We start from the raw sequence: 21,861 nt of genomic DNA on the forward strand, positions 1-21,861 counted from the left end.
TCAGGGCTGAGGGCCACGAGAGAAACAGGAATCAGACACAGCCTTTGCCCTCCCAGGATCTACAATCCAGCAGGACAGAGAAGCACATGCCTCAGTAACTAAACAATATCCCAGACATTTTGAATTTGCCTCTTTGGAGCCAGAAATGGTGAAGATCACAGTCAGCCCCAGTGGTGATACAGGCAATTAGGTGACACCAAGTCACTCCAAAGACCAGGCAACAGGTGAGAAAGGCCTAAGGGACAAGCTGCCATGTGCTATAAGAATTCCTGGAATTTCAGATCCCCTCCCAGTTTCTCCTTTGATCAAAGACTTTATTGTTACAAACTTGGATGACACCAGCAGAGTCCAGCTGGAAGGCAGATGAGGCTGATGAACACTTCTGGATTTCATTATCTTCACCTCTTAAGAAAAGGAGCCCCACAGGCAGTGCAGCATGAGGACTTCAGAATATGGACAGCCAATCCCTTCCTTGTGATCTAGTTAAAGAAAACGAATTCTATGCTTAATTAAATGCCAAAGATACACAGGAGCTAGAGGATCTTTATTGTTACATCTCATTGAGAGTTCAGTGTCTTCTTTAACTTATGAGGATATTGGTTTTATTTTATTTATTTTTGACAGGCAGAGTGGACAAATGGCTGCTGCTGCAGGGCCCAAGCACTTGGGCCATCCTCCACTGCACTCCTGGGCCACAGCAGAGAGCTGGACCGGAAGAGGAGCAACTGGGACAGAATCTGGTGCCCCAACCGGGACTAGAACCTGGTGTGCCGGCACCACAGGCGGAGGATTAGACTATTGAGCCACGGCACCAGGCTGAGGATATTGGTTTTAACAAATATTGGGTGTGTGGTTGACATCACAAGGGAGGGAAGCAAAAGAGGCATAAGAAGAAATAATCTGAAGAACACTGCACTCTAGACAAAAACACTGGCTCTGACTGCAGACTGGCTTGAACCTGGACTCTTTCAACAATTTAATTGTGCAGTCTTGGGCAAGTTACTCATTATCTCTAAGGTCAGTGTCCTTGTTTGGAGGAGATAACATTACTGACCTTGCAAGGGGATGATTAGTTAAGCAAAATAGTGCATGTGAAGCCTGTAGCATGAAGGTGTGCATAGAGTGGATGTGCAGTATTTTTTGAAGGAAAGAATGAGGGCAGGAATGCACATGGAGAAGACAGAAAATGGGAGGAGGAGGAGGACTTAGCTTTTCCTTAACTGCATTGTTATCCTTATTTTAGGTTTTCCTCTGGAATTTCTGATTTATCTCCCTTCTTCATTCACCATCAATGCTCTGTTAGCAAGAGGCCACCTGGTGTTGAGGCCTGACCTGATTGGTCCTGGTTTCCATGGGCAAGTCCATGGGATTAGAGGTGTGTAGTGGAGAAAAAAATATCTTGATAAAATATGTTTGGAAGGATACCACAGCAGAATTAAATAATCTTTGCTGTAAAAATTTAGATGACAAGTAGATAGCATCTCTCAGGTTAACTTGACAGGAGACAGTCTTCACAGATCATAGGAGGCTAGGGACCCATGAAATACCAGTCTGAGAAATATGTACTTGTACCAAGGGAGCATAAAAGTATTTACCAGACTGTCTTGTTTGAGGGGAAAAAGGTCCCTAAAATAGCCAATTGGGAAAATAACAACAAAGAAGAATCCCATTTTCCCAATCAACTAAGCAGTATACACTTGTACTAATCATTCAAATATCATGCCCTCTCTTTTTTTATTTGTAAAACAAGGGATTGGTTATAATAGAATATTTTAATTAGTTCACAGAGACAGCAAGCCTCCAGCATGCCTGGGTCTGCTGTGACCCTGTGCATTCCTACAATGCTTGCCAAAACAGTTTTGAAAAGGTTTGAGGACTTGCCCTGCTCCATCCCATGTAAGGTTATAGAACATTCAGATAATTGGGGGGAAAAAAGAGAAAAAAAAGAAAGAGAAAAAGGAAAAAAAAAAATAGTTCACAGAGAAATGAAACTGTAAGTTTACTGTGGTACAAAATACTTGAAATCCATGCATAGTTTTTTTGTTTGTTTGTTTTTTGGTGTTTTTTTTTTTGTTGTTGTTGACAAGCAGACAGTGAGAGAGAGAGAGACACACACACACACAGAGAAAGGTCCTCCTTTCCATTGGCTCACCCCCCAAATGGCCACTATGGCCAGCGCGAGCTGATCTGAAGCCAGGAGCCAGGTGCTTCCTCCTGGTCTCCCATGGGGTGCAGGGCCCAAACACTTGGGCCATCCTCCACTGCACTCCCGGGCCACAGCAGAGAGCTGGACTGGAAGAGGGGCAACAGGGATAGAATCCGGCGCCCCAACTGGGACTAGAACCCCAGGGTGCCTGCGCCAAAGGCGGAGGATTAGCCAAGTGAGCCGCGGTGCCAGCCAGCATTGTTCTTTCATAATATGCATTTTCATGAACTTTTTGAAGACTGCTTATATACATGGATTTCAAAAATTTTGGTGGGGCTGGTGCTGTGGTGTAGTGGGTAAAGGTACTGGCTTCAGTACCAGCATCTCATATCAGTGTGAGTTAGAATCCCGGCTGCTTCACTTCTGATCCAGCTCTCTTTTATGGCCTGGGAAAGCAGCAGAATATGGCCCAAGTCTTGGGGCCCCTGCTCCAACATGGGAGACCCTGAAGAATCTCCTGGCTCCGGATCAGCTCAGCTCCGGCCGTTGCAGCCATTTGAGGAGTGAACCAGTGGATCAAAGATCAATTGATCGATCTCTCTGTCTGTCTCTCTCTCTCTCTCTCTACCTATCTATCTCTCTGCCTCAGTGTAACTCTGCCCTTCAAATAAAATAAATGAATCTTTAAAAAATTCAGCAGGCACCAAGATAAGCTTATTTCTATGAACTTTCTGAAATACTCTTGTGTCTATTCTAAGTACGCTTTTTGCTCTAACAGTTTAACATTTCTATGTGGACATGAATTACATGATTAACAGTTCAAAAATTATACACACCACTATGGCCTTTCTAGATAATCAGCCATTAATGGTACTAAAGACTTGTAGTGGTGTATACTGAGCACCCACTAAATGCCATGCTCTGTGATAGATACTCTGAACTCTTCAGGTCCTTTCTCTTGATTGTTACTACAAGAGCTATACTCAGGAACAAAGCAGAAATAGAAAGAAATTGCTGTGGCCCAGTTCAGGCCCTCCAGAGTCTAGCTACTTTTCTATTTTCCATCTCCCACTAATCCTCCACTAACCCTGGGCTCTCACTCCTTCCACTCCACCATGTGGAAGCTCCACTCCTGTTAAGCTGCTCTGTGTGTCTTCTCATCATGCCAGCCACATGCTCCCTTCCTTCTTCCACAGCATTATCTTGCCTGCCTCCATCTCTGTCAATGTGAATGCTGTTCTTCCTAGGACACCTGTCAGATCATAAGAAGTTTTGCCTAACCTCCTAGGAGGGACTCTCTCTTATTCAAATAAAATTCAATAGATCTTAATGTACACACTGTCATTGAGATGTTAGAAAATTCCCTTTACATGTGTGTTGATTTACCTCTCCTATGAAGCCTTAAAAGAAAGAGAGTCCCATCTACCAGGCACCCCTCCTATACTGTGGAGTTCTGAACAAAGAGTTAGATTCCATTAGCATCAGTTGGAAAATATGGGGAAATTGACACTGCATTTAGTTCAGTAACTCCCAATCCACTTTTTCAATGAGGTTTTCCTCAGTTCCCTTATCTAAAATTTCAACACCTTGCACAATGTTTTGTATCTCCCTCCTTACTTTATTGTATGTCTTTAGCACTTACTCTAGCTAACACTCTGTATAATTTACTTATTTATAGCATCTTCTTTTTCCCAGCTAAAATTCATACTCCACAAGGGTAGAGATTTCTGTGTTTGTGGTTGATTCTTAGCATAGAGTACTAGATAGGTGTCTGCAACATAGTAAGGTGAACAAAAATTGAGTGAATGAATTAATGCAGAATTCTTTGATAAAAGTGGAGTTAGAGAATGTCGTTTAACCTAAAGGTCTTAATATGGACAGTCACTCTCCGCTCATTTACCCTACAGATATGTGGATGGGATCTTTCCATGAATGAGAGGAGAGTGAAGCTGGAAGCATACCTGCTAATGCCTGAGGAAAGAAGATGCAATATTAAGAACTATCTGTCTCAGGGCCAATGCTATGGCGTAACAGGTAAAGCCATCACCTGCCCTGCCGGCATCCTATATGGGTGCCGGTTTGAAACCCAGCTGTTCCACTTCTAATCCAGCTCTCTGCTATGGCCTGGGAAAGCAGTAGAGGATGGTCCAAATCCTTGGGCCCTGCACCCACGTGGGAGACCTAGAGGAAGCTCCTGGCTCCTGGCTTCAGATTGGCTCAGCTCTGACTGTCACCACCATTTAGGGAATGGACCAGTGGATGGAAGATTTCTCTCTCTTTTTCTCTCTTTCTCTCTCTGCCTCTGCCTCTCTGTTACTCTGCCTTTCAAATAAATAAATCTTTTAGAAAAAAGAACCATCTGTCTCAAAAGCACAGACCTAAGCTAACTCAAGGTGGAGGCAGTACCCCAGGCAAGACTGGCATGTGGTAGAAAAGAAAAGGAATGAGAGTTGACTATGCAAGGAGAGAGAGTGATGTAAACCTGGAAATATGCAAAAGGAACCAGACTTTAAGAGTGGCTCTACGCTCCATTAAAACTGGACATGTGATCAAAACAATTAGTCATCCATTATGAGTAAACACATGGGCCTTTCTTTCCTCACCCAGCCCAGTGGGGACAAGAACCTCAGAAACAGTTTAACTGCTTTGGAGAGGGGAGACAGAAATAAGAGGAGAGGAGGAAAAAAGCTACCCCAGTGTCAGCCTCATCAACACTGGTAATGCTAACACCATGTTCTCCAGAGAGCCAAGCACAGAATGGTCCAATGAATGTCAGTTGACTGGTTGGCTGGTGCTGACTTTACAGGCATTAGTAGAAATTCTGGAACTAAAACAGAAGCCAACATGAAGGCAACCCCTTTCATTGGGTTTCAAAATCTGTTGCTAACCTCAGTTCTTTAATATAAACTCTTTTCTATCCTTTGCATAACCAAGCTAGAAACAGTCTACAACCCAGTTACTTCAGAATTCTACTACATAGTGGCTGTGGAAAATGCAAAACCTCCATGAGGTTTGGAATACCTACATTGCCCAATGACATGATCTTTATGTGATCCTCAGCAAGTTAGTTCACTTCTCTAGATTTCAATTTCCTCATCTCTAAAACTGGGGTAATGATTTCTCAGTGAGTTGTTGTAAAGATTATATTAGGCAATTCAGAATTTCTTACTCTTTTAAAGATTTGTTTACATAAGAGGTAGAGTTACAGAGAGAGGGAGAGACAGAGAGCAAGGTCTTCATCCACTGGTTCACTCCCCAAATGGTCACAACAGCCAGGCCTGGGCTGATCTGAAGACAGGAGCCTCTTCCCAATCTCCCACATAAGTGCAGGGGCCAAGCACCTGGCCCATCCACCATTGCTTTCCCAGGCCACCAGCAGGGAACTAGACCAGAAGTGGAGCAGTCAGGACTTGAACTGGCACCAATATGGGATGTAGGCTCCACAGGCAGGGGCTTAATCTACTAGGACAAAGCACTGGCCACTAGAATTCATTTATTCATTCATTTGATGCTTACTAAGTATTTGTTAGGTGCCAGGCTGCACTAGGCACTAGAGATATAGAACTGAGAGACTTAGTTTGTGCTCTTCAAGAACTCACAATTTGGAGAACAGATACATGTTAAAATGAGCAAGTAAAATACAGTCAACCTCACTATCAATGGAAAATTGGTCCCAGGACCCCTTCAGATACCAAAATCCACCAACACTCGAGTCTATTATACAAAAACAGCTTAGTATTTGCATAGAAGCTACCTACATATGCCTTCTCATATTCTTTAAATCATCTCTAGATTACTTATAATTCCTGATTCAATATGTCAGGTAAATAGCTGCTGTCCTGTATTGCTGAGAAGATCATGAAAGATAGGTGTTCAGCGAGTACGCAATTATTTCCTGAACATTTTCCATCCTCAGTTGATTGAATATGCGGCTGCAGACCCCACAGATATGGAGGGCAACTGTGCAGTGAGCTAAGTGCATGGCTGATGTGTCTGTCATCAGTTTAAGAACACACATAATCAGTTTCTAATGGGGCTTGCAGAGAGGTCAGGAAGAGCTCACCAGAGGAGGTAGCATTTGAACTGAGCCCTGATGAGTCATTAAGAGTTAGCCAAGCAGGAGGAAAGTGACTTCTCTTGACGACAGGAAAACTAGGGCAAGCGTTGTGGCACATCTGTTTAAGCCAGTGATTGAGACACCTGCACCCAGTATCAGAGTGCATATTTGTGTCCCAGTTTACTTCTCATTTCCAATCTAGCTTCCTGCTAATGCACCTGGCAGGCAGCAGATGATGGCCTAAGTACATGGGTTCCTGCCACCTATGTGGGTGTTCCTGGATCCTGGATTTGGCCTGACCCAGCCCCAGGTTTTGGGGACATTTGAGGAGTTTACCAGCGATGGAAGATTGGTTTCTCCCCTCTCTCCCTCCCCCCCCTTCTTCCTCCCTCCCTCTCCTCTTTCTGTCATTCTGCCTTTCAAATAAATACATAAATCTTTGTTTAAAATAGGAAAACCACATGTAAGTGCAAGGTGGAGAGAGTATGGTAGATTCAGAGAACCTTAACAAATTTCTTATAGGTAGAATTTTGCATTGAAGTTGAGCAACAATAGCAAATGAGAATGAAGAGGTAAGCTTGAGTAAAAAGCCAGGAAATGAAAACAGAAGCTTCTCTGTGGGGCTTAGAGGCTTCATCTGGGTGCCACTGGAGCGCTACAGTGGAGCTGTAGTCAGGAAACTGGTGTGAATAATTTTGCACTTTAGGTGGAGCCACTTGACACTGTGAAGGATAGACTAGAACAGAGGAGGTGATCGCAGCAATTCATGTCATTGGAACATAAAAATTAAGGCTTAAAAGAAGGAGGTGGGGCTGTAAGTTCAGGGCTCAGGGGAAAGATCTGGGCATAGAGATGTGAACATCATCGCTTTTAGGCACACATCATTTACAAAGTCTATGCACATGGGACGGTGAGAAGATGAGAAGGTCAAGGATGGAACCCTGGAGGACACTGATAAATAAAGGCAGGTGGAGTAAGCCTGAGAATGAATGGTGAGAAGGTGGAGGGAAAGACTTCAACCGATCTAAGGTGTTGCAAGGAGAGAGGAGTCACCAGCGAAAAATAGACAGAGACGTCAGTAGGTTAACAAGTCCTCACTGGACAGAGAGCTGGGAACTCCAGGTGGCATTAGGAAAGGCAATTATAACAGAAGTGCATATTACATTGTTAACAGACAGCTTCCCTTCTGTTCTTCAAATCTAAACAATAGGAACTCACAAAACATGTGGCTTTTTTATTTTTAATTAGATTTTCAAATATTAATGTTATTTACTGGAAAAGCAGACAGAGAGACATAGATCCTCCATCTACTGATCCATTCCCCAAATGCTTACAACAGCCAGGGCTGGGCCACCTTGAGCTCAGGAGTCTGGAATTCAACCCAGGTTTCCCATGAGCAGAGACCAACTACTTGCTCCATCCATCATCTGCTGCATTTTAGGATGTGCATTTGCAGGGCGCTGGAATGGGGAGTCGTGCTGAGACTTGAACCCAGACATGTCAATATGGGATGTGGGCATCCTAGGTGGAGTCTTAACCACCATGTCAAATGCCCACCCCAACAGTATGGCCTCTATTAACCACTTCAATTAAGCATATCACCATCCATTTTCAATAAGCAAGTTTTGTCCATAGCCATTACTTATTCATCTCTTCTCTTCCTGCAGTATAGGTTTATGGTTACTGTTGAGCCAGAAACAGGACAAAATACCTGATTTTTGTCAAAAAGGGTTATGCGACTCAGCTACCTCCTTTCTGCACTACGCCCCTAACTCTCAAAAAGTAAAACGGTTATATCTGTGTTTCCAGAACTTTACCTCAATGACCCAAAAGCAGAGGGCTGCTGTGCTGGGTGGGGGTTGCTGCTGGGGAGCCCTCCCTGCCACAGCAGCTCAGTGGGGTCCTCAGATAAAAGGCAGGGCAGAAAAGAAAGATGTTATTTCTGGAATTATCATGATAAGAGGTGTGATGAGAAGCTCACCGCAGGGCCAGGTAGAAAGGAAAAGGAGGAGGCAAAGAAATAGAAAGCTTTCTTGGTTTCTTCGCAAAGAAGCTCTAGGAAAATAATTGAAAATATGTGAATGTTGAGAAAAAAGCAGGGAGCTGGAAAATGAGAGACCTCTAAGGATGGTTAATGAACCCCACTGGCTAGCTTGTATGTGAAAGACCAAAGTGACAGTCTTGTCGGAGCACGTCTTTTACAGTGTTGGTCTCCGCTTAAGCGTTCAGCCTCCCAGGGCCACACCAGTGTGGAGATGTACAGGGTGTTCTACCACTGGCTCTTCCAGACTGCTTGATGCCAATGAGTCAACCAGATCTGTTTCTGACAGTTTATTTTCACCAAGTCCCTGTATACAACAAGTGCTGACTCAGTTCTCTTTTGTAGCTGAAAGTGCTAAAAAGCTCTGGAGTCCAGTTCTGGCTGTCCTGATGGTCTGTTTTGCTCTTCTGGGTATTGGTACTATCCAGACAACTGAAACACACAACGCTCTTTACCTGATTCAAGGGCAACGAACAATGGAAGTTTGATTTGGGGTGGGCATTTGCTGCAGCAGTGAAGATACCATTTGGGAGCCCACATCCCATATCAAAGTGCGTGGGTTTGAGTCCCAGCTCCGTTTTCAATCCCAGTAGGTGATAGCTCAAGTAGTTATATCCCTGCCACCCACATGGGAGACATAGATCGAGTCCTCAGCTCCTGGCTTTAGTCCTTGCAATCCTAGCTTTTGGGGAGTGAACCTACAGATGGAAAATTGATCTCTCTCTCTCTGGATTTCAAGCAAACAAAATAAGTTTGTTTGTTTGTTTTTTAATAAAGAAAGTATATTTGCCTCCAGTTCAACAAAACCCTGTCTCAGGTTTTAGAACAGTTCTCAAGGTGAGGATGATGTCCTACTGTGGGTTCTAGCTACTTCTCTGAAGGGTTCAAAAGCTCAAGAGAAAGAAGCTTACAAGTGTCAGAGAGGCCAGAAACCCAGGACAACCAGTTACAATACTGCAACTGACGGAGTACAATGGAAAGTACCCATCTTTCACAGCCATCGTCTTATGATTAAAATACACTAGTAATTTCTTCCGTCGAGTCAGTTGCTTTTGCTTTTGTTTTTAGCTGGGCTATATTTCTGAGAAACCCAGAGACTTAGTAGGTGGAAATTGTATGTCATTTTGAGGGAATCAACATTCAATCACCAGGCACAAGATATCCAAGGGCATACAAAAGCCACAGGATTGTCATAAATCTTTCTAAGCGCAAGCAAATGTGCGGGAAGAATGCCCGGTGTTTTCTCAGGCTTGTCCTAACCTGCTTCAACCCAGGATAGAGCCACATAGCCTAACCAGTCACAATGATACCCAAGCCCAGCCTGAGGCTAAAGCAAAAATTCGGCTACATTCAGTAAACACGGAGCACAAGACTTGAATTTTAGATTAGCAAGAACTGGTGGGGAAGGAAAACAGGCACTAGGACACTTGGAAGCGGCTGTGGTGCGTTGATCCACACTGTACCACCCACAGAGCATGAATGGGCCCAGACCCTTCTGTGTGTTGCCAGCGTTGGTATGTGGAGATCAGTAGAGTCTCTGGCTCCCCCACCTACTAGCTGTGTTCTTTGGAAAGCCACTAAACCTCTATGGGCCCTCTGTTTTTTTGTTTTTTGTTTTTTTCATCTTAAATGCTGACTCCAGAGTTGAATATTTGGCACATCAGCTTAAAGTCACCACTTTGAATGCCAGCATCCTATATCAGAGTGCCTGGTCTATTCCACTTTCAAACTGGCTTCCTGGTAATGCACACACCGGGTGGCAGCAGACGATGGCTCAAATACCTGGGTCTCTGCCACCCACATAGGTGGAGTTCCAGGCTCCTGGATTTAGTCTGGCCCAGCCCTGGCTATTGCAGGCATTTGGGGGGATAAACCAGCTCATGAAGATCTCTCTTTCTTTCTTTGCCTTTCAAATAGAATGAAAATAAACAAATAAAAATTAAATACTGACTCTGTAAAGATACTGTAGGGACTAATATGAATAAATATGAGCAATTTCTTAGAACAGTGGCTGATCTATAAGTACTGGCATATCATGGGCTATCATGGACCTATTATAGTGTTAGCTATTACTAACACTTAATTTAATCTGTCAATCAGGGCTCCAATTGCTTTAGAGACTTCCTGAGAAGAATTGGCATAAGCTAGAGTGTTAACTCCCTAAATCTCCTGATTGCTTTTTCAGTTCTGCCTTCTGCTTTGCACAGTTCCTTATCCTTTTAGAAATCCCACCCCTATCCACTTCTTCCAGCTTCTCTCTTGTGCCTTCCTTCTCCATGTGCCCCCTGGTCTCTTGCCTTCTCTACTGACGTGACCATGTTCTCCACTCACTTTTCTCATATTCCTTGCTCACAGACAGAACCTAGCATGTTATAGGAACTAATTAAAATGTGCTGAATGAATGATAAACCAGAGAGTGAACACTCTTTTGTTCCCAAACATAATAATGATTTTAAAATGTGAAAAGGTGGGAAAAAAAAGTACTACTATGCCCTAACAATGATTTATAATTTTGAAGAAAAGATTGCAGAGAAAGAGATAAGGGGACACTTGCAAAACAATGTCCAGAAACACAGAATGAAAAAAAAAAAAAAGAGGAGAAAGAGAGAGATGGGGGAGGGGAGCTGTCTGCAGTGGGGTAGGGAACTCTGGAGATGTTGTAAGCATGGAAATGTGACCCAAACAGCCCTGCTAATCTCCAATCACCAAGGTGTCCCTCATAAGGGACACACAAATGGCCCAAATGCACAAGGCAAAGACAAAGGCTTTTCTCTGGTTGCCCAGTAGCCAGTTTCCAAAGAAGGCTGCTCTTGGTTGTTAGTGTTAAGAATCTCTAAAGAGGCAGAAGCAGAACAGTGGAAAAATTCAACCCCCATCTGAGCATTCTTCCCAGAAGGTAGCTGTTAACAAAGCCCATGGAGCCAAATGACTGAGCTGCCCGCTGTAAGAAATGAAGTTCTAAAAATAAGCAAGTCTTATAACAAATTAATGAGTAAGTAGATGTCACTAGAAATATGTTACAGTCAGAACATTGTGCAAAATCCAAACCAGTACTTAAAAACACAGGGCATATGAGCTAGAACGAACTTGTGAGATTTATACCAATTCCCCTGTCTTATAGACATGTGACTTGCTGAAGGTCCCTCAGATGATGGAACACAGTGCTCAACTGTGACAAGACAGTGGAAACACACTCACTTATCTGTGGGACACTAGGACTTAGACAATGGGTCAGTCACACCAAATGAAGGGTATTCAGTCTGGTTGAGTCACATAGCACTGAGGATAGCCCGGAGTTGAGAAGGAGAGCAGAGAAGGGATTCTATGCCAGCCAACTGGCTGCAAAGGTTTAGTAGAAGTTGAGTCTAGGACTGAAAAAGTAACGTGAAGAGGAAATAGAGCAACAAAATCCACCAGAACACTCACTGTCCTGGACTGAATGGGTACTAAATGGTGTTCTAGGGAATTGGGGGCGTTCCAAGAATCAGCTCACAAGGGCCAAAGAGCTTTTTCTTGTTCTCAAAACTATTTGAGCGCTCCTTCCTGAAGGGCCCAGGTGCTCATCTATTATTGAGCATGTTTAAAAAGACATTTAGGAGAGAGCACCAAGAGGCAGATTTGCAACACAACATCGGTCCCAGGAGGACCACGCTTGCTTGGTGAAGGAGCAGAGTTCACATTGGAGATATGGGGAGAGTTCAAACAGGCAGGTGTGCAGCATTCTCCCAGACACCTGTTTGTATAGTCTTCTCCAGCAGCACACTGGAAACTGCAGAAAGCAGAGTGAAAGGCAACAAAACTGATAAACCTCATTGATACACAATTGGCCCAAAAAACAAACAAACAAAAAAAGCCAACGAATGCCAGAATTACCTGCCATTCAGAGCAATTAGCCATAATCAAGATTTTATCCTTTGTCTGAGCGTGTAGGGGGAGGGCTGACCAGCAGTAATTTAAATCACATGATACATACATGAACATAAATAGATAATTGATAAGTACATGATTGAATAGGTAAGTATTTAATGATACGTGTTAGTACTTTATATTTTATACGTTTCATATTATAGTGGCATATATATGACTCACCATTCACAACACATATTCAAAGAAACAGGATGTATAATATCCCAAATTATAATATGAGAGTACTTAAAAAAGTTTGTGCAAAAATTGATTTAAAGCTAAGTTTATTTTGGTGCAAAGAATGAAATCTAAGCATTGCTTTTCCACAAGACATATTTTCTTTGAATTTTTGAAGCACCTTCATATAACTGCATACACAAAATCAAAACATAAAAAGATATTGTCTCTGGGTGATAATCTTATTTTCTTCTTCATGCTTTTCTCTATTTGGCTAATCTTTCCTTAAGCAATGCTTATTATACTTTCAATATTTGCTACAAATAACAAATATTATTACATAAAAGAGAGGCTTATTATGCAAAATGGAAGAGGATTCTTCAGTTTCTAGAAAGAGATTTTCATAGCTGTATGGGACATATTTAAAACAATAGAGTCCAAAGCTATTCTTCACTTAGATGCAAAAATAGGAAAAAAGAAATAAACAAAATTAGAGAAGTAAGCAAAATTGAAACCTAAAAAACAACACAAATGATCAGTGAAATGAAGATCTCTTTTGTCAAAAAATAAACAAAATTGATATACCATTGGCCCAACTAACCAAAAGAAAAAAAAAAAAGAGGGAGAAACCCAAATTAATAAAATCAGAGATAAAAATGAAATGTAGCAACAGATACCACTGAAATAAAGAGAATCATCAGGAATTATTACAAATAACCATATGCCAACAAATCAGAAAATATAGGAGAAATGTATAGATTGCTGAACACATAACAATCTACCAAAATTGAGTCATGAAGGCATAGAAAACATCAACAAACCAATAACCAAGACATAAATTGAATCAGTAATAAAGACCCTCCCAACAAAGAAAAGCTCAGGACCTGATGGCTTCATTGCTGAATTCTACCAGACTTTAAAGAAGCACTAACTCCAATTCTTCTCAAGCTATTCAAAACAATTCTTCTTCTTTTTTTTTTTTTTGACAGGCAGAGTGAGAGAGAGAGAGAGAGAGAGAGAGAAATGTCTTCCTTTTCCATTGGTTCACTCCCCCTAATGGCTGCCATGGCCAGCACGCCATGCCAATCTGAAGCCCAGAGCCAGGTGCTTCTTCCTGGTCTCCCATGCGGGTGCAGGGCCCAAGCACTTGGGCCATCCTTCACTGCCTTCCCGGTGCCACAGCAGAGAGCTGGACTGGAAGAGGAGCAACCAGGACACAATCCAGTGCCCCGACTGGGACTAGAAACTGGGGTGCAAGCATTGCAGGTGGAGGATTAGCCTAGTGAGCCATGGCGCCAGCCCCAAATTCCTTCTATGAAGCCAGCATTACCTTAATTCCTGAACCAGAAAAACATACAGAGAAAAAGAACTATAGACCAATAATCCTAATGGTCATAGATGTAAAAATCCTCAACAAAATACTAGCTAATAGAATCCAACAAGATATCAGAAAGATCATTCACCCAGAACAAGTGGGATTTATCCCTCATATGCAGGGTCGGTTCAACATTCACAAATAAATGTAATGCATCACATTAACAAACTGAGGAACAAAACCATATGATTAGCTCAATAGATGCAGAGAAAGGATTTGATAAAATACAACCTCTTTTCATGATGAAAATGTTAGGCAAATTGGATGTAGAAGGAACATTCCTTAACATAATCAAAGCAATTTATGACAAATCCACAGCCAGTATCTTATTGAATGGGGAAAAGTTGGAAGCATTCCTACTAAGATTCGGAACCAGAAAAGGATCCCACTCCCACCACTGCTATTCAGTATAGTCCTGGAAGTTTTAACCAGATCCATTAGGCAAGAAAAAGAAATCAAAGGGATATAAATTGGAAAGGAAAAATCAAATTATCCCTATTTGCAGATGACATGGTTCTATATATAGGGGAACCAGAAGACTACACTAAGAGACTACTGGAACTTGTAAAAGAGTTTGGTAAAATGTCAGGATGTAAAATCAATACACAAAAATCAATAGCCTTTGTATACAGACAATACCATGACTGAGAAAGAACTTCCATGATCAATCCCATTCATAATAGCTACAGAAAAAAATTAAATACCTTGGAATAAATGTAACCAAAGAGGTGAAAGATCTCTATGATGAAAATTACAAAACATTTAAAGAAATAGAAGTAGTTACAAAAAAAGGAAGTATTTTCCATATTTGTGGATTGGAAGAATATAATCAAAATGTCTATACTATCAACAGCAATTTACAAATTCAAGGTCATCCCAACCAAAATACCAAAAACCTTGTTCTCAGCTCTGGAAAAATTGCTAAAATTTATATGGAAACTCAAGAGACCCCCAAATAAATAAATCAATCTTATACAGCAAAAATAAAGCTGGAGACAACACAACACCAGATTTTGAGGCACACTACAGGGCAGTTATAATCAAAGCAGCTTGCTACTTGCAAAAAAGCAAATGTGTAGACCAATGGAACAGAACAGAAACTCCAGAAATTATTCCATGCATCTACAACCAACTAATCTTTGACAAAGGAGCTAAAATCACTCCCTTGAGAAAGGAGGGTCTCTTCAACAAATGGTGCTAGGAAAACTGGATCTCCATAGGCAGAAGTATAAAACAAGACCCCTACCTTACACCTTATACAAATGTCAACTCAAAATGGATCAAGGATCTAAATCTATGACCTGACACCATCTAATTACTAGAGGAAAATATGGGGGAAACTTTGCAAGACATTGGAATAAGGAAAGAGCTCTTGGAAAAGACCCCAGAAACACAGGCAATCAAAGCCAAAAAATTGACAAATGGGATCACATCAAGCTGAGAAGCTTCTGTACTACAAAAGAAACACTCAGCAAAGTGAAGAGGCAACCAACAGAATGGGAGAAAATATGTGCAAACTATGCAACCAATAAATGATTAATATCCAGAATACATAATAAAACTCAACAACAACAGGACAAACGACTCAGTTAAGAAATGAACAAAGGACTTGAACAGGCATTTTTCAAAAGAGGAAATTCAAATGGCCAACAGATACATGCAAAAGTGTTAAGGATCACTAGCCATCAAGGACATGCAAATCAAAACCACAATTAGATTTCACCTAACCTCAGTTAGAATGGCTCTCGTATAGAAATCAACAAACAGGCCGGTGCCGCGGCTCAATAGGCTAACCCTCTGCCTTGCGGCACCGGCACACCAGGTTCTAGTCCCGGTCAGGGTGCCAGATTCTTTCCCGGTTGCCCCTCTTCCAGGCCAGCTCTCTGCTGTGGCCAGGGAGTGCAGTGGAGGATGGCCCAAGTCCTTGGGCCCTGCACCCGCATGGGAGACCAGGATAAGCACCTGGCTCCTGCCTTTGGATCAGCGCGGTGTGTCGGCCGCAGCGTGCCAGCCACAGCGGCCATTGGAGGGTGAACCGACGGCAAAAGGAAGACCTTTCTCTCTGTCTCTCTCTCTCTCACTGTCCACTCTGCCTGTAAAAAAAAAAAAAAAGAAAGAAAGAAAAAAATCAACAAACAATAAGTGTTGGCAAGGATGTGGGGAAGAGTTACCCTAATCCACCATAGTGGTAATGCAGAGGCCCTGGAGGTAGCTCAGTTCCTCAGCCCATTGCAGCTACAAGATGAACTTCCTAAAGAAGCATCATCCTCATGTCATTCCTCCTTTCACAAACATGCCATAGTTTCTGATTGGCTGGCAGGTTAGTTCATGCCACATTTGCTTCCAAAGTGTCTAGTGTCTTCCAAAGACCAAAGTGTCTTTCAAGGCATCTCTCTATCCCCTTAGCTATACCTTATCATCCAAACTGAAAAATCCACCATTATGTGAATAAACTAAGTACACTTCACCTGCTATTCCCTCCACCTGAAAGAGACTCCTCAATTCCACTATTACCCACTCCAAGGCCCAACTGTAAAATCAAGTTCTCCTCAAATCCTTCCAGTCCCTTAACAAGATAGGTTATTTGTTTTTATGAGTGTTTTTTGTCCCATCATTTACTAGTTACCTATGCTGTACAAAAAGTTACTATAGAATTTTAGTGGCATAAAACAGCACATATTTAATATCTCATAGGTTCTGTGAGTCAGAATCCAGATGCACTGTAGCTGGGTCCTCTGGCTTGGTGTGATATACACAAGACCATAGTCAAGGCTTCATATGGGCTGTGAACTCATCCCAAGGCATAGTGGGGGATCATCTCCTCCTGAGTTCACTCTTGCGACAGTGGCAGGCGTCAGGGCTTCATTGGTGTCCACCAGGGATACTAACTCCTTGTATTTGAGAAAGGTTGCTCCCACCAGCAGGGGTAGATTCCTTCAAATCAAAGCAGGAGGACCAAAAGCCCCAAGATAGAAACCAGTCTTTTTATATGCTCACCTCACTTCCACCCTGCTATATTCCTAATAATTGGGTTGCTAACTTCAGCTGACACTCAGGGGGAACATTTGGCACAGTGGTTAAGACATTGCTTACAACACCCACATCTCATATTGGAGTAGCAATCTTGAGTCCCAGCTCCAGTTCTGCTTCTAGCTTTCTACTGATGTACACTCTGGGAAGCAGCAGGTGATGGTTCAAATATTTGGGCCCTGCCTCCCACGTAGGAGATATTCATTGAGTTCTGGGCTCCTGGCTTTGGCCTGGCCCAGCCCAGTTGTTGCAGGCATTTGGAGAGTGAACCAGAAGATGGACAATCTCTCTCCCTCCCCCTCCCCATTCTCACTCTCTCCTCCTCTTCTACCTTCCTTACCTCTCCTTGCATTTCAAATAAAGTGGAAAAAAAAAGAAATTTAAATTTATTTATTTATTTTTTAATTTTTACAGGCAGAGTGGATAGTGAGAGAGAGAGAGAGACAGAGAGAAAGGTCTTCCTTTTTGCCGTTGGTTCACTCTCCAATGGCCGCTGCGGCCGGCGCATCTCGCTGATCCGAAGCCAGGAGCCAGGTGCTTCTCCTGGTCTCCCATGGGGTGCAGGGCCCAAGGACCTGGGCCATCCTCCTCTGCCCTCCCGGGCCATAGCAGAGAGCTGGCCTGGAAGAGGGGCAACTGGGATAGAATCCGGCACCCCAACCGGGACTAGAACCCGGTGTGCCGGCGCCGCAAGGCAGAGGATTAGCCTGTTAAGCCATGGTGCCAGCCTTAGAAATTTAAAAAGAGGTTTTGTGCCCTGAGATCAGCAAGTCTTACTTTCATTTTCCTTTTAGAACCTAGCCCAGGGCTCTCCGTAGAGAAGCCCTTCATTATGTGTCTGTTGAACTGAACTGAAGCTAACTGATTGATGAAAGAAGTGATAATTCTAGACACAGGTAGCAAAAGCAAAGTCTCCTTCTGTGGTATTTGTGATTCTGTTTACACATGGAGAACAGAAATGCCAATGGGGGTCAAAACATAAGAGGTTATGGGAGCTTTGCAGAACACAAAAACATGATAAATGGACATTGAGCATCTTTCAATACATGGAAATTCCTCTCTGAGATTGAACATTTGTAACTTCTGGGGTAGGGTGTGGAGGAATCTAAAATACTATTTTCTCATGGTAGAAAAAGACTAAGCACACATTATTTAGCACATGTCCAAATGTAAAGACATGTGTGCAATTACTGTCAATGGTAGCTTTCCTTCCTTCTGTCATAAATGTTCAACATCCCAGTTGAATGTGGCTCCTCTACCAGGTATCTCTCTCTCTCCCTCCCTCTCTCTCCCTCCCTCTTTCTCTACCCCCCCCCCCCCCTTTCTGTCTGTCTCTCCCTCTCTTTCCTCTCTTTTCTATCTTGGTTTCATTTAATAAGAGTTAGCCTGTCTGAAAATCATCTTGCTCTCTTTCTATACTCAGACTGTCACTGTCTCTTTACTTGCTATCAGTTTTCTCATTTAAGACATGACATGTTTTGTCTCTACATTGATTGCTAATTCAGTTTATCCCCTTTCAATCTTTGAATTCACATTTACCCACGCCTTCCTCGCTCTCCCCATCTTCATGCTGAGCTGTCCATCTGCTGAGCCTTTCCTTTCTTTGCTGGGTAGGTGCCTTTGGATCAAATTCCTCTTGAAAGCTCACACTTAGGAGGACTTTCCAGGTATTCCTCGTGGATTGTTACTTCACTTAGATACTTAGACTTCATATACCTAATACTTGACAGGCATTGAAAACTGGTATTTTTTGGATCTCATCTGATAAATACAAAGTCCTTCAGACAAGCAATGCCTTTCACCCTCTGCAGCTCTAAGATGTAAGTAGAGAATCAGCACAATATGTAACTATGATTACTCTGTGTTCTCAGGCATTTTCAGTCTTGCTCAGAATTCTCAGCTACCTCCTCGAGGCTCCAAGGTGAACTGCAGTTCCTGAATCCTGAATGCACCCATTTCTAAGCTATATATTTTAAGTAGGACACAACTATTTCATGTATTCATGCCTGTTCTAAAAGTTGCACATTCCATTTTCTCCTGGGACAGGTAGATTATTAATAAGAGGTGGAGTCTGGGAGGGCTTGTTGTGCTGGAGAGCATGTAACCATCCAAAGGAAGCTACTGCCTTGCTCTCAGAAGCACGTGAGCCCAGGTTTTCAAATCTCCTGATGTTTAAGGAAATGCAGAAATCTGGAATTCTCTGGGAATCTGAATTTTAAATGCTAAAAACTAACTTACTCATTAAATAGACCTCTTTTAGGCCACTTAGAATTTGCCTATTCCTCAAAAGCAGTCTGTAGAGTGGCAGATCATAATGCTTTCTACACATGTCCACCAGGTCCTCGTGCAGTGTCACACTCTGATGCTACAGTGTCAAATGGGGACAATTAAAAATGTGAAATAATTGCCACCATAGCTGTGAAAGACCAAAGTAGAGGTGAGGGTAGATAATTTACTAAGTACAATTTTTATTAAACAATGAGGGTTAATGCTTCTTGATTTTTTGGAAAAAAATATCAAGCACAAATATTGAAATGTTCATAGCCTGATGTGTCAGATTGTAAAAATTCATATCCCATTCTTGAAAACGTAACAGCAATGAAAGAAGAAGAAAGATCAAATAGTACCACATTTCCCCTGTGGCTTAAAAGTGGGTCTGTAGCCTCAAAACTGAATCTATAGAAAATTTAAGCAGAGGACTTTTGGGCATAATTTGAAAAGTTTTACTTCAGATATGTTGCCAGTTAAATTTCTTACAACAGCCCTTGGACATAGTCTGTAGAAATGTATCTGGCAATTTGTTTAAAATAATAAATCCATTTCTAAAAGCCCCTTTGAGGGCCACTACACCCTGTTTTACCACCTCATAGCCTTTGGCTTTACCTGAAGTGATCCTATTTTTAAAGATTTATTTGTTTATTTCAAAGGCAGAGTTACAGAGAAAGGGAAAGGGAGAGGGAGAGACAGAAAGCAAGGGCGAGGGTAAGAGAAAAGAGATCTTTCATTCACTGGTTCACTCTCCAAATGACTGCAACAGCCATAAGGACTCCATCCAGGTCTCCCGACTAGCTGGCAGGGCCCAAGTCCTGGGGCCATCTTCCACTGCTTTTTCAGGCATATTAGCAGGGAGCTTGACTGGAAGCAGAGTAGCCAGGACTGGGACCAATGCTCAAATGGGATGCCGGCATTGTAGTCAGAGGCTTAACCTACTGTACCACATGCTGGCCTCTTTTATTTGGATAGATGTTTGCTATTTGCCCTTCCTTGCCAAGACAGGGAACTTGCTGGTCTTGTTCAGTATTGTTTCCCCAACACCCAAAAGAGTGGCTGACACTCAGCAGGGGATAGAGAAATCTCTGCTGAGTGAATAAACCCAGGCTCTCAGCCTGAAGTGACAGAAGTTCTTCAGCAGTCACAGGAGGACGGCAGGTGATTTAGAATCTCCGGGAGCCAGTGGGCCTGGAATTAACCATTTCTTGCTTGACATCTGGCTCTGTCCTCCACTTCAAGGAGGGACAATGGTTTCATTTTATTTTAAAGTTAATGGCTGGAAAACGAGAACAGAGAATAATGACATAGTGGCCATCTTAAATCTCCATTAAAGACTCCTCTTCTTGAGAAAAGGAAGTATCTGTGATAAATTGTCCTGTGTTCTACAGGTTGAAGCTCAGATGTCCGAGTATCATCCCCAGATCTCCTGGAATAGAGTCTGAGAATCTGCAATTCTACTATGTTCCCAGATGATGCTGGTACTGGAGGTGGAGGGAGGGGCTGAACTTTGAGAATCATTACTGTAGACAACATCAGGATGTCAGTCATTGCTATCATTCACCACTCCTCCTACAACGTGTCACTGCAGTATACTTTATATTTAATCTTGTCTGTGGCTGAGTCTTTTGACAGTAAACCACTTTCCCTTATGGAAGGAATTCCTTTAATGGCTGCAGGCCAATGTGGCTGCCACAGAACCAGGAAGTCATAAAGGAAAGACTGGCAGGTCTTTATTATCAACCACAGAGCAGTAGTTTATTATAGTGAAATGAAACCCAGGCAGATCAAACAGAGCAAAGACACACTGCAAGCTTTCATAAACCATTATTATTGCTTAATGTGTTGGGTTGTTATTTAATGATCACCGAGAACCCACAATGTGTGAAACTTGAGCTAAGGCAGTTCTAATTCCCTGATTATCTGAGTGATGCGCCCAGCATGGACTTCTGTACTATGTTGTGAACTTTGCTATTACTTTATTATAAACAGAGACTCAATGTTTTAAAATCCCAGTACAAAAAGTCATTTTAGAATGAATGAAGGAAGCTTCCCCATGGCCAGCCAATCACCAAGTACATCAAGGATTCCATGTGCTGTGTTCTTAGTTCTTTCTTTGCAATGGCTAAGACAAAAATCTAACCTAGTTCTACATGCATTTTTGTGGGTACATGTGATCATTTTCTCTATATTCTTGTTTTCTGGAATATAATTCCAATTATATTATCATTGGTTTGAAATCTTTTCAAGTAAAATAATAGTGAACATGTGCCTAACACTTGCTGCCTATCAGACACTGTGGTAAGCATTTTACATAGATTAAAACTTAGTTGACTTTACAGCAACAACTTGAGGTAGGTGCTGTTAGTATCCTTACTTCATAGATGAAGAAACTGAAGCAGTGAAAAGTGGGTGCAACATCATATTACACTTCTTTGGTTTAATCATTGTTCCAGGCATAGAACAAGATATGGTGCCTCTTGGCTTTTAAACTTTGCTTCCAAGGAAAAGTTCAGATCAAAGATTAAGGGAACAGTGGGCTGGCACCGCGGCTCAATAGGCGAATCCTCCACCTGCGGCGCTGGCACACCGGGTTCTAGTCCCGGTCGGGGCGCCGGATTCTGTCCCGGTTGCCCCTCTTCCAGGCCAGCTCTCTGCTGTGGCCCGGGAGTGCAGTGGAGGATGGCCCAAGTGCTTGGGCCCTGCACCTGCATGGGAGACCAGGATAAGCACCTGGCTCCTGGCTTTGGATCAGCACAGTGCTCCGGCCGCAGTGCGCCAGCCGCGGCTGCCACTGGGGGGTGAACCAACGGCAAAGGAAGACCTTTCTCTCTGTCTCTCTCATTGTCCACTCTGCCTGT

General features: G+C 42.6%; 1 protein-coding gene and 1 non-coding gene across 2 annotated transcripts in view; one reads left to right on the top strand and one right to left on the bottom strand.

Moving 5' to 3' along the window:
• GRIN2B (glutamate ionotropic receptor NMDA type subunit 2B) overlaps positions 1–21,861 on the bottom strand; it is a 663,213-nt gene that overhangs the window by 96,624 nt on the left and 544,728 nt on the right. The window lies entirely within an intron of this gene.
• On the top strand, positions 1,791–1,923 carry LOC133762661 (small nucleolar RNA SNORA9). The gene has a single exon (XR_009866329.1). It is a non-coding gene; the product is annotated as a small nucleolar RNA SNORA9 (small nucleolar RNA).

Source organism: Lepus europaeus, chromosome 6, assembly GCF_033115175.1.
Source record: "Lepus europaeus isolate LE1 chromosome 6, mLepTim1.pri, whole genome shotgun sequence".
Classification (NCBI taxonomy): Eukaryota; Metazoa; Chordata; class Mammalia; order Lagomorpha; family Leporidae; genus Lepus; species Lepus europaeus.